The sequence below is a fragment of the Topomyia yanbarensis genome, chromosome 2, assembly GCF_030247195.1.
Source record: "Topomyia yanbarensis strain Yona2022 chromosome 2, ASM3024719v1, whole genome shotgun sequence".
NCBI classification, from domain to species: domain Eukaryota; kingdom Metazoa; phylum Arthropoda; class Insecta; order Diptera; family Culicidae; genus Topomyia; species Topomyia yanbarensis.
This window is the reverse complement of record NC_080671.1, coordinates 177,627,480-177,640,335: the sequence shown is the minus strand read 5'-3', so window position 1 is coordinate 177,640,335 and position 12,856 is coordinate 177,627,480.

Sequence of the window (12,856 nt, the reverse complement as noted above, 5' to 3'; positions counted from 1 at the left end):
TCGTAGCTTGGTAGACGAACAGGATCGCGCCAAGGCAGGCGTCGAAGAGCATACCGTATAAATTTTCGTTGAACGCCTTCAATTCGATCGCTGCTGTTTATGTAATTCGGGTTCCAGACTGCCGAACAATACTTCAGCGTAGAGCGCACTAAAGAGCAGTAGAGGCTTTTGAGACAATAAATGTCTGTGAAGGATTTAGCCGTACGGAAAATGAAGCCCAGGCTTCGCGGTCTTTAGAAATATATTCTTTACAGTGAAAAAAACACTGACTACACCACGACTAACTCAAAGAGCTTGGAAATGGCACAGAGCGCAGAAATTCCTCTATAATTGTCAATGTTCCTCTTATCACCTTTTTGTGGACAGGAAAGATGAAAGCTGCTTTCCACAATTGAGGAAAAATCGCGGTTGTCAGTGACATTTTGAATAGTTGACAGAGTGGTTCCACCAAACCAGATATACACTTTTCCAAAAATATAGCAGGGACACCATCTGGCCCGGGAGATGACGATGCTTTAAGCTTGGATGCTGCTGATACAATATCCGAGTGCTCTACACGAATCTCACTCACTGACCGTTCGTGTTGGGCCACGGCGCTAGCTGCAACGTCAATCTGCTGCGAGGACAGTGTCTCACTGACGAACACACTCGCAAATTTAGAGGCGAACAATTTGCATGCATATGGCTTGCGAATCATGACCAGCTTCACCATTCAAAAACCTATTTTAATCCACCTAGCGGTGCAATTGTGCCTTTCTCAATCATGAATCACGAGAATGTGTGCGTTGTTTATATTCATTAAAAGCTTTAAATGCATATATTACATTTTATTAATATACATCACATGACAACTATATACAGGAAAATAAATCATTATTCGAGTTCTAAAATTTTGAAAAAGAAAAAACAGCCACGGTAATATTGAACTGAAAAAACCTGTTTTAATCCACCTATAGGTGCAATTGTGCCTTTCTCATTTCTCCAAACTATGATTTAATAACTGGTTCGTACAATATAACATTATGGAAATGTCTTTCATTCTTATTACACTTGGTAAGTATATATAAGAGCACCTTTTTGCATTCATCGAGGTATCGGTTTGAATCGGAGTTTTCTATGTGATCGCACTCCACAACCCGTAACTCCGGAGCTGGAAGTCGGATGGAGATGGAATTTAATATCAGTTTCCGGGGACGCAACACCTTTCATTTGAGACTAAGTTGATCAAATCGTTCTAGCCATTTTCGAAAAACCAATATAACCGTTATTCTGAATTTGGATGCTTCCGGATCCTTCGATGGTGGCCAGTGTGGCCAAAGAGACTTTGAATGACTGTTAGTGACCTAGATCTACAAATTCAACAGTTGTGTTTATATTTTGGAAAAAAATCACCTCACCAATTCATCGCAGAATTCGTTAGAATCGGGATTTGCTGCGTGATCGTACGTATCACCCTGTAATTCAGGAACCAGAACTCGGATCCACACAAAATTCAACAGCAGCTGATGGACCTTTCATTTAAAATCAAGTTTGTCAAAATCGGTTCAGAAAATTCCGAGAAACCGATGTGGACAAATCAACAAATTTTGTTTTGTAACCATACTCTTCAACTCGTAATCCGGAACAAGATGTCGGTTGAAAATGAAATTCAATAGCAACCTATGGGAATATTATACCTTTCATTTGAATCTTAGTTTGTAAAAATCGGTTCAGCCATCTCCAAGAAACCGATGTGGACATTTTGTTAACAAATCCGCACATACACACATACATACATACATACATACATACATACATACATACATACATACATACATACATACATACATACATACATACATACATACATACATACATACATACATACATACATACATACATACATACATACATACATACATACATACATACATACATACATACATACATACACATATACATACACACATACATACACACAGATATTTTGCGATCTCGGCGAACTGAGTCGAATGTTATATGAGACTCGGCCCTCCGGGCCTCGGTTAGGAAATCGGTTTTTAAGCAATTGCATAACCTTTCTATATGAGAAAGGCAAAAGAATAATATTTAATTAGCTTGATAAGCATGAGTTCAATGTTATCTTCATGTGATTATAATTTGGAAAGGTTGGTGGAACGGGTTTGAGCGTGTAGGGAATGGGGGGTTAGTAGAGCGGGAGTGGAGGATGCGTCAGAAATCCTTCATCTTATTTCGGTATACGGGATGGATGAAGGAAATGCGGGTGTGAGAGTGGTCCAAGAGGAGGGGAGTGATGAAGGAGGGACGTGTAAGGGCAAGGGGGGGGGGGGGGGGGGTAGGGCGGCGACGCAATACTCAACTGCATATTTTGCCTACCATTTGAGACTTGGTTTGAGAAAATCGGTTCAGTCATCACCGATGAACCGATGTGACTTTAATTGTGGAATATGCCCGGAATTCCGGACTTCCGGAATCGTCGATAGTGGACAATATATTCAAAGAATGTTTGATTGACAATCAGTGATCTAGATCTGCGATTAGAAGTTATTTGGTGACCATTTCAATAGTTTTTAGCTTCTGAGGTATTACGATTGTACCGATTTATATGGGAAATTCCAGTGTATCCTTACTAACACCCCTGTAACTCCGGAAGCAAGAGTCAGAACCGAATGAAATTCAGCAGCAGTAAATGGCATTACTGTATCTTTCATTTGAAATCAAGTTTGTAAAAATCGGTAGAGAATTCGTTGGGGAATGGGTGTGATATTAGCTTAGGAACTTGGCGGGTTCCCCGGGAGCGTCATGAACCGTCATAGGTGGCCAATATGGTCAAAGCTACTTTGATTGATCATTAGTGATCCAGACCCGCAAACTAGAGTAATGTTACATCAATTTTAATATGTTTTGCATCATTTGAACATCATGGTGGTACCAGTTTATATGGGAATTTGCTGTGTGACCGCACTCTTCAACCCGTAACTCCGGAACCGGAAGTCGGATCAACTAAAAATTCAATAGCAGCTTATGGGAGCGTTATACCTTTCAGATGAAACTAAGTTTGCGAAAATCGGTTCAGCCATCTCTGAGAAAATTGTGTGAGTTTAAATGACACACACACACACATACACACACACATACACACACACATACATACACACACACAGACATTTGCCGATCTCGACGAACTGAATCGAATGGTGTATGACACTCGGCCCTCCGGGCCTCGGTTAAAAAGTCGATTTTTACAGTGATTGCATAGCCTTTCTTTATATGAGAAAGGCAAAAAGGTGCAAAATCGGCAGTCCCAAAAAGTCGATTTTTATAAAAAAAATTTTTCGAGATAACATAAAATCTCGACGTTTCATGCATTTTAAAGATGTTTGGCATCAAAAATACGAATTCGATTTCTGAAATTTCATGGGGTCCCCCCTTTGAAAAAAAAATTTGAGTTCCGGCTTATATGGGAATTTCATATGTGACCGGACGGTTTAGTCTATATTTCCGGAACCATATAAGCGATCCGTACGAAATTTTATAGACATCTATGGGGATATTATAGCTATCATTTGGGACTAAGTTTGTGAAAATCGCCCCAACCATTTCCGGGAAACTGATGTGAGTTCGTAAATTTTGAAAGATGGCCGCTTTTCCCGGGCACTTCCGGAACCGTCTATGGTGGTCAATGTAGTCAACGAAAGTTTGGTTGGCCGTCGGTGACCTAGAACAACAAATTTAAATTGTTTGAGAGACATTTTAGCGAAATTTTTACCTTTTTTGCTTTCATCGGAGTATCGGTTTGAATCACAATTTGCTATGTGATCGCACGCCACAACCTGTAACTCCGGAACCGGGAGTTGGTTCGGGATGAAATTAAATAGCCATTTATAGGGACGCAATACCTTTCATTTGAGGCCAAGTTTAGTCGAATCGGTCTAGCCATCTCCGAGAAACCGATGTGACTGTTATTCTGAATTTAGATGCTTCCGCCGGGGCTTCCGGAACCGAGGATGGTGGCCAATGTGGCCAAATAGACTTTGAATGGATGTTAGTGACCTAATACTACAAATCGAAGCAGTTGTGGTCATATTTTGGAAAAATTTTCACCTTTATACATGCATTGCAGAATTTATTAAAATCGACATATTCTGCGTGTTCGTACTTATCACCCTGTAATTCCGGAACCGGAAGTCGGATCCATTAGAAATTCAATAGCAGCCTATGGGAACGTTGCACCTTTCATTTGAGACTAAGTTTGTCAAAATCGGTTCAGCCATCTCTGAGAAAAATGAGTGACATTTTTGGTCACATACACACACACATACATACCCTTTCTATTGAGAAAGGCAAAACATTATAGAAGGCAAGCCGGTTTCTTTCCGCTGCTCATTGACGTATCTCCAAAACGATTTAGGATCCGACTTAAGCTTACGTTGCATTTTTCGTTGATAGTTTGAAAAACAAAAACTGTTCAGTTTTTTAAAATCGTTATTGAGCCATACATAACAAGCTCTCAGTGACATGGTACGGCGTTTGGTAAACTTTCGTAATGCTGCTCTTTTTGCAGTTTTTAGCTGACGTAACTCGGCTGTCTGCCAGGGGAATTGATCACTTCGTTGATTACACTTTGGGACATGACGATCGATAAGGTAGCTCATTATATGGCAGAACGTTTCAGCGGCGGAGTTCACATCATCCTTGCTTAGCACAGAATCCCAGTTAATGTTTTGTAAAATATTCAGAATGCTGTTATAGTCGGCCCGCTTATAATCCAATCGCAATCCAAAACAATATCATGCAGCGCCGAGATCTGGTGTAATATTGAAAAAATGCCTTCCTGGTACAAGGAAAATTTTTGAATTGAGGTGGAGCTTGTTGGAAATGTTATCACTGTTTTGCGTAACCCCTTATTCGTGTCCGATTGAGCTAAAATTTTCCAAATAGACTTTTTTCTAAGTGTTGTTGAGGTGCGTCCAGTTATTAAATTCGATGGTCACCTGTTTCCCATACATGCCATTGGCGCCCTAATATACAGGCTACTTAATTGATGCTCTCTTCGTCGCCTTCAAACACCTAGCGTCAAATGATTTCATAAATATACAGTAAAAGATTTGTGGCTACAATTTACGTGAAATGAACGACAGTCAAACTCCAATTATGTAGGGAGTATGTGTGCCATTTTCATGTACACAAATAATTTTTGAAAGGTCGAACTGAAAAAGAAAGCGCGGCGCAAAACTGAGAATCCGCCAAGGGCGCCAGAAGACCACGCTACGGCTCTGTGAGTAATTAAGAACGATCGATTTATTTATACATACCTACCGGTTTCCTCATGAATTGTCATCATTGAATTAAATATATTAATAAATTTATTTTGTTAACAATTTATTATTTGTTTAATCGTTCTCATATTTCTTACTTCAAATATTACGTTAGTAATTACTTTGTGGCTGTTGCAATGTAATTCTGGGTTGAACCTGTTTAGACTTATCGTAATCTTTCAGTACAGTTAACAAATAAATTTTTACTAATTATATATATTGACACTTCTTTCATTTTTGTTTTCCAAAACGCTCTTCTCTGCAGTTTTGCTCTTGCTCATGGTTCACTTCTTAAGAAATCAATCAGTGCGTTCCGTTGTCCAAAATTGTACAATCTACAACTATTAATCTGGCTGGTTCACCTAATTAAAAATGCCGACATATTAACCAGTCTCTCTTTGTCCGTAATACATTGCTGCGAACTAATTAGTTATAGTAACCCTTAAACATTCTACAACAATCCTGGTGTCATTATTATTAAACGATATATTTAAATTAATCCCCGCGATATTTTATTTCCGAAATCGGGTTCGTTGGATGGCCCAGATGATGAAATTGAAAAATAAATCCTGAACCATCGGGCATTGTCTCGATAAGTCCAGTAAACCGCTGAAGGGGTGGGGGAATTAATCAGTACGAATGTGGCAATTAATTTCCGCCATAACTCAATTTGGCTTGCATCAAATCGATGACTTTTCGCTTTGCTATTACAGTGATTCTGGGTTCACTGCACAGGGTCCTCATTTCGCGAGCTTCCACTTAGCAGTGGTACTTGAACTAATAGGGGTTTTTTCCCCCGGAAAATGAGTTGGAAATAAATTTTGTTCCACTGAATATCATTTACAAGCAATTAAACGCATGTGGTATTTATAACTGTGTCCCGGTCTTGTGGCTGCTGAATCGCACTCGCTGAGGGTTACCCATGGAAAGGTGTTGGTGTTGTGGGGTCTGCTTTCAACTTTCGTTTTTTTTCTGTTATTATTGGTACCCTACAAAAATGTGTACATGCAAATACTGACGAGGTGAAACAGGGACTGTTTCTGCTGTGAAAATGCTTATCTGAGTGCGTTTGTTTTAAACGTTATTCGGTGACACTCTACAAAATACGAAAACTGTCGCACTTTTCGGCCACGAAATGTTTTGTAGGATTGATGGCCGTATCTGATGCATGGCTGGACTCTGGAATATAAGTAACATATTGAATAAAACATGGATTTCTTCAAACATTGATCTCAATTTGTTCGGTTTTGACATTTTCCGTCATATTCGAGATACCACTTGTGGAGGACGGTCCTTGGCTTTATTTAGGAGAATATCGATTAGCATACTTTAAAATACTGCCAAACTATGCTGAAATCATAAGATAATTAATACGATCGCAGCATGCTAGAAGTCTGATAAACTTTCTAGTTTGTTGGGATAATTTTCCCAGGCTCTGTCTCCAAGCAGTCTTTTCAATAAATGATCCCAGTAGGCGCGAAAACATGAACAGAGATAGAATATAAAACGTGGTCCCTAGTCGGATCGAAACTCTTGTAGCGATCTCTCAGTTACTTCTCAATCCCAGTGCTCTCCGATTTATAAAAAAACTAGTACTACGCCACCCGGATCTCAGTAACACTTTAGTGCTACGCCATCCAGGAATACCGATACGTGTGTGTTGGTGACCATCTGAGGCGGCGCCGGGTCAACCTCGCGAAAACTGAGTGAGTAAATAGAAACTTTCAAAATTGCCAATACCAGGCGATCAGACTCTCAGGAAACTTTTCCCTACTAAATTCAATCTTGAAGCACCCAGCGTTCCCATAAGTAACTCAGTATCGGAAAACTACCTAGTGACACTGTGCGCGTGAAGTGCGATCCGTATAGACTTCTTTGAGGTGACCGTTGTCCATAACCCAGTGTTCAAAACAAGTGCGAAGCGCTGAGAAACAAAAAAAAAAATAGGATAACAATCCGATACCCCCACCAGTGGGGGCGGTCTACCGGGGCCATCCAAAAGACTAATACCACTGTTCATGGATGCACGAAATGATTTTGTCGAGCTAACCATACTACAAATGGAAAGCAAAGACAACACAAAACTACCAAACGCATTTGTTGTTGGAAAAAGCATAGAGTGCGTAGTAGGATCTATCGAAGGGGGGCCAAGCGAGGTAAAATGAACCCGTTACTGTCTCCGGATTAGAAAAGCGGACCAGGTAAAAAAGTTGCTTACTATGACAAAGCTAGCGGATGGGACCGAAGTAACCCAGATCTCAATATGTGCCGCTATGTAATCTCTTAATTTGACGACCAACAAGTGACCACATCGACTATTGTACTGACGTTTGGCAAAACGACTTACCCGCAGTACGTAAAAATGGGAGTAACTCACGCAACAACTCGCCCCTCCTACCCTAACCTGATATTATGCTACCGCTGTTTCCGGTATGGGCACTCTGATACACGGTGTCTCGGTCCAGCACGCTATAGTAACTGCTCGGGAATCCACACCGAAGATCAATGCACCAGCCAGAACTACTGTATTAATTGCAAAGGGGAACATCGACCAAGCCATCGTCAATGCCCCAAATTCAAAAAGGAAATGGAAATAATTCAGATCAAGGTTGAACAGAACCATTCATTTTTAGAGGCCGGAAAGCGAATTGAAGAGTCCAGTGGAAGATACGCCTAGGTCAACCCGCAAAAGACAACTCCGATACTCGGTACCAAATGTGAACCAATCAACTGTACTGACAGCAGGGAGACAACGGATGATCGGGTTACTGAACTGCTAGAAGAGATGAACAAAAAAACCTAGGAAATCGCTAAACTCGAATAACAAGTTAACCAAATGAAAACCTACATTAAGGAATATGTAGCGGGTTCTTCAAGCAAGAGATCAACAAACCAAACAGCTACAACACCAAAAAATCCTATTACCCTAATAAAATCAACAAGTGAGACCCGAAACTCCCTCGCACCGACAATGAATCGAAAACCGCAGAGACAGAATCCCTTAGCGGGCAAACGATCCTCTTAGCCAACACTAAACACAAGCCAAACAACCAAACACCAAAGGCAACCGTTGTCGAAACAGAAAGAATGGACACCACGTGTGAAACCTCAAATATCCCAATAGACATATTCGATGATGAAACCTCAAACACAAAGCGAACGCAGCTTGATTCAACCTTTAATGAACTCAACTTCAACGAATAATTCTAGTAAAGCTACTATATCCATCCCCAGCACTACCAACATCGTCGACCTAAACACAAACATTAACAATATCATGTTCAACCTCAGTTAGCGGCTTGGGGTTGAGGAATGTGTAGTACCCACCCCACTTCCTCCAGAGGAAGCGAGGTTGGGTGAAGGATCTGTCCGGGACGTCTTACCTCAACCCGTTGGCAGTGATCTCCCCTATACAGCCGTAAAGTACAAGGAATCCGGAAGAAACAGTGTATTAGCAAAGGAAGCCCACCACAACAGTCCAACCACAATCTCAATTGACGATTGGGAAAATTCAGCTACAAGTACATACGATTGTACCTGCAAAGAGCATGCCAGGAGGGATAATTACCCTTTTGTCATCGAACCCTCGCAAATTCACCCAGAACCAACATCGTGCACCAGCAATCCAAAACGCCACAGTCCCATGCCAGCCCTGACCGAAAAAGTACCGGATTCATCCGAAAAGCTTTTGGCGGCTGCTGGCACAGGGAAGCGTGGCTACTCACAGGCAAGTACCACTCACTACATCCCATCAGAACCGTACATACTCGTTTCCCTACCACCCTCAGGAACCAATAGTCAAACAAGCAATGTCCCACCCGCAACCAGATGTCTTGTTGGAACCGGAGCCTATAGAGAATGCCTCACACTTCCCTTCACATCGTGAAATGTAAACGAGTCCTGCTAAGCCTGCAAAGCGATGAGTATTAACAGAAATCATCAATCTTGGTTCCCCAACCCCAAACTTCGGAATCGATAGACTCTACATCCGCTCAGCTCGAAAACGATTCAGCACTTAACGAAACCATGTTACGAAAGCCACAGAGCTCTTGATTAACTCCTCGAAATTATCAGACCTAAAACCTGAAATCATTGACCATCTACCGCACGAAACTTTTGATATAAAATGGAATATTGGTGGACTCCGATCTCATCGTAATGAACTACAAATTTTACTCGCAAAATATAGGCCGATCGTAGTAAGCCTTCAGGAAACTGAAGAGAACTCGCTTAGAGAAAACTACATTGAAATGGGCTACCATCTTACGCTCGTGCCGTGCTCCACTCACAGAAGACAAGGTGCATGCTGCCATCCATGCACCTTGTCTTCTAGACATATTCCATTCGAGAAACTCGATTTGCATCCAAGCAGTTCCAGTCCGAATTTATGAACCAGTAAAGTAACCACGCTGAATCCCTCTGGATAAAGACTCGACACGTCAATCGTTTGTTTATCATTTATCTGTCAGTGTCATTCCAATCGAGCAGGAGACCTGTCACTGGCCCTCGTTCCAGAAGGATTCGAAGCGATTTTCTTCGGAATGAGGGCTTTTGACAGGTCTCGTGCTCGATTGGAATGACACTTACTGATAAATAATAAGAATAAGAGATGGCGAGTCTTTATCCAGAGGGATTCAGCGTCTTTACAGTAAAGGTGACAGTTGTATCCATCTATCTACCACCTAGAATGGGAAAATCTAATAAAAAGCTAAATAGCCTGATACAAGAACTACCAAAACCTATCCTTCTGATGGGTGACATGAATGTCCATCACCCAGCATGGGGTAGCAAACCGACAGCATCGAATAGCGAAGCACGCCGAAGGGGACACAAGATCATAGAAGCTGTGATTAACCACGACATGATAATATTGAACAATGGATTCCAAACAAGAATCGACCCTGTCACCGGAAGCACTCGACGTTTCGATCTGTTCAACATTGATTGCTAATAGGTTTATCTGGAAAATAGTACCGGGCTGCACCGAAAGTGAAATTATAGATGCAGAGTTTTTCCTTGCCCTCAAATTACGTTTAATTTCTAAAACGAACACACTTTACATACTCTTAGAAAAAAGGAACAAAACCAAGTTTCATAATTTCCTTTAAGAAAGAAGAGGGTTACGGCAAGGTGATGGTCTATCGTGCCTGCTGTTCAACGTTGCGTTAGAAGGTGTAATAAGGAGAGCGGCGATAGACACGAGTGGCACGATCTTCAGGAAGTCCGTACAGCTTCTTGGCTTCGCCGACGATATTGACATAATGGCACGGATCTTTGAGGCGATGTTGGAAACGTTCATCAGACTGAAGGCTGAAGCCAGCAGGATTGAACTTGCCATGACGTTTGTGGTGGCCTGGACACGTCGTAAGAATGTCGGACGACGACCCGGTGAAGATGGTTCTTGAGGGCGACCCTACAGGAACAAGTAGACGGGGCGCACGACAAGCACGGTGGATCGACCAGATAGAGGACGACCTGCGGGCCCTTCGAAGACTGCGAGGCTGGCAACAAGCAGCAATGGACCGAGTGGAGTGGAGACGGCTTCTGCATACAGCAAGAGACAACAAGGCTCTAACCTGAACGGTAAGGTAAGTATTTTAGCATGGGTTGTACAATCTGTTTGTAGACGGCTGGGTAATTTCGATTTTCGATTTTTCAGGGGGTACAAGTTTTTACGCATAATCAGACTCTCAGATATAATTCTCTGTCGACGTCTTCGCAGGTCTCGATTGGAATATCACTATCGATGCGGGCCTCGATGTAGTTGACGAACTGGTCCCAGTTGGCACGATGGAAATTTTTGCGGGTGGTTCGATGATGGGTGACGTCTGCGCCGACCACTACAATCACAGGGAGGTGGTCCGAGAATAGTGATGTTACTGTTTCCGGAAGCCTTTTTGTCATATTTGTCAAGAAGAGGTCCAGTGTGTAACCGACTCCGGCTGGCTAGTAGAGGGTAGGAGCATCCGGGTGTGAAACGATGTAATGTCCATGTTGTGCATCATCAGCCAGAAGCCTGTCGTTATTGTTAGAAGTGGGACAGCCCCATGAAGCTAAGCGAGCATTCAAATCACCAGCCAGAACAAATTTGGAACTGCGAGTATGTTTCTGAAGGTCTTGAAACGGGCTGCCGTGGTGTCACTCCTTCTAGATTGTTTAGGACAATGCACAGCACCGAAGATTATTGGATCGTTTGCCGTGTCAATTTCAATTTCCAGCCTTTGCGAACGGCTATAGCCACACCTCTCGCTCCAGAAGAAGAGAGCTCCAGACGAACGATGACGTAATCGGTAAGACAAAAAACTACTTATTGAGATATGTCTCCGTGATGGTTGCTATATCGATGTTAGCGGATTCTAAGAACTCAGCGCATTCCAGCTTCTTGGTTGCCAATTAAGGACTCTAAGTGATGAGCTGCCCATGATGGTAATAAAAGCGCATCATCACAGAAACTTGCTCCTGTGCTGTACGACAGGTACGTGTCTGCTTGTCGAATTCGATGAACAGGAAGGCGAGTTGATCCATCGTATACAATTCCCGGGATGGGGGGCCGTTTGTTACTTGTGCCTACGTGCGAAAGCCTGGAGGGGAAGGCTTGAAGGACGTCGTCGGCTTCGACGTGCTCGGGCGCCAGGGAGTAATCGGCAACATTGGTTCCAAAGCCGTTGATGTTCAGATCCACGTAGCTCTTCCGTTTTGGTTGGCTTCGTTTCAACGTTTTCTTCGGCAGCTCAATTAGCTCGGCTCGCTTTTCGCACGTTCGACTAGTGGAGAGGTGTTTTTCTTCACAGCTAATACATTTTACCTCGTACTTTTCCAGCAGACTCTCTTCCTTCATATGGTTCTCGCTGCACTTCAGGCATCAAGCATGGATGTGGCAGTTTCTTGTACCATGCTCAAAGTTTAGGCAGTTGGTACATGGGGCACGTCTTGATAAACTGGCTTGAACCGCTCCCACTCTATGATTATGTGAAAGAGCGCTTTGCCTTGCCTTTCAACTCGCTTAACGTTGTGGAGCCTCTCTCCAGGTGCACGAGGTAAAGCTGGCGCGGTACTTGATGTCATCAGATGATTGTAGTTTTATTTTATACACAGCTAACGGCTTCAGCTTGAGTTCTTATAATGCTTGCTGAAGCTCCTCTGTCAGAGCATGCGGCAGTCCGCGTAGCACAGCCTTCAGCGGTTTGCTTGATGCGATGTCGTGTGTTAAGTACTCGAACTTCACCTGTTTGAGATAATTCTCGACGGAATTGTTGTGTGGCCTGGTGGGAACAATGGTCTTATACCCGTTAGAACACAGGCGAATGGATGCTTTGAGGCCATGGCTGATTAAATTGTTGAGATCCGTCCTCAGCGTAGGCGGAAATCCCTTCACGTAGAAAGGCGCAAAATTTATCCTTTTTCTCGTCCTCCTGGTTCGATAAAGTAGCGAATTTATTTTTGGTTGGAAGCCGTTTTTTGCAGCCTCGTCTCCGTCGGCGTCTGGATCCAGCGGTCGCTTGGACAAAGCAGTGGCCCCTACATCAGGGAACGTTTTC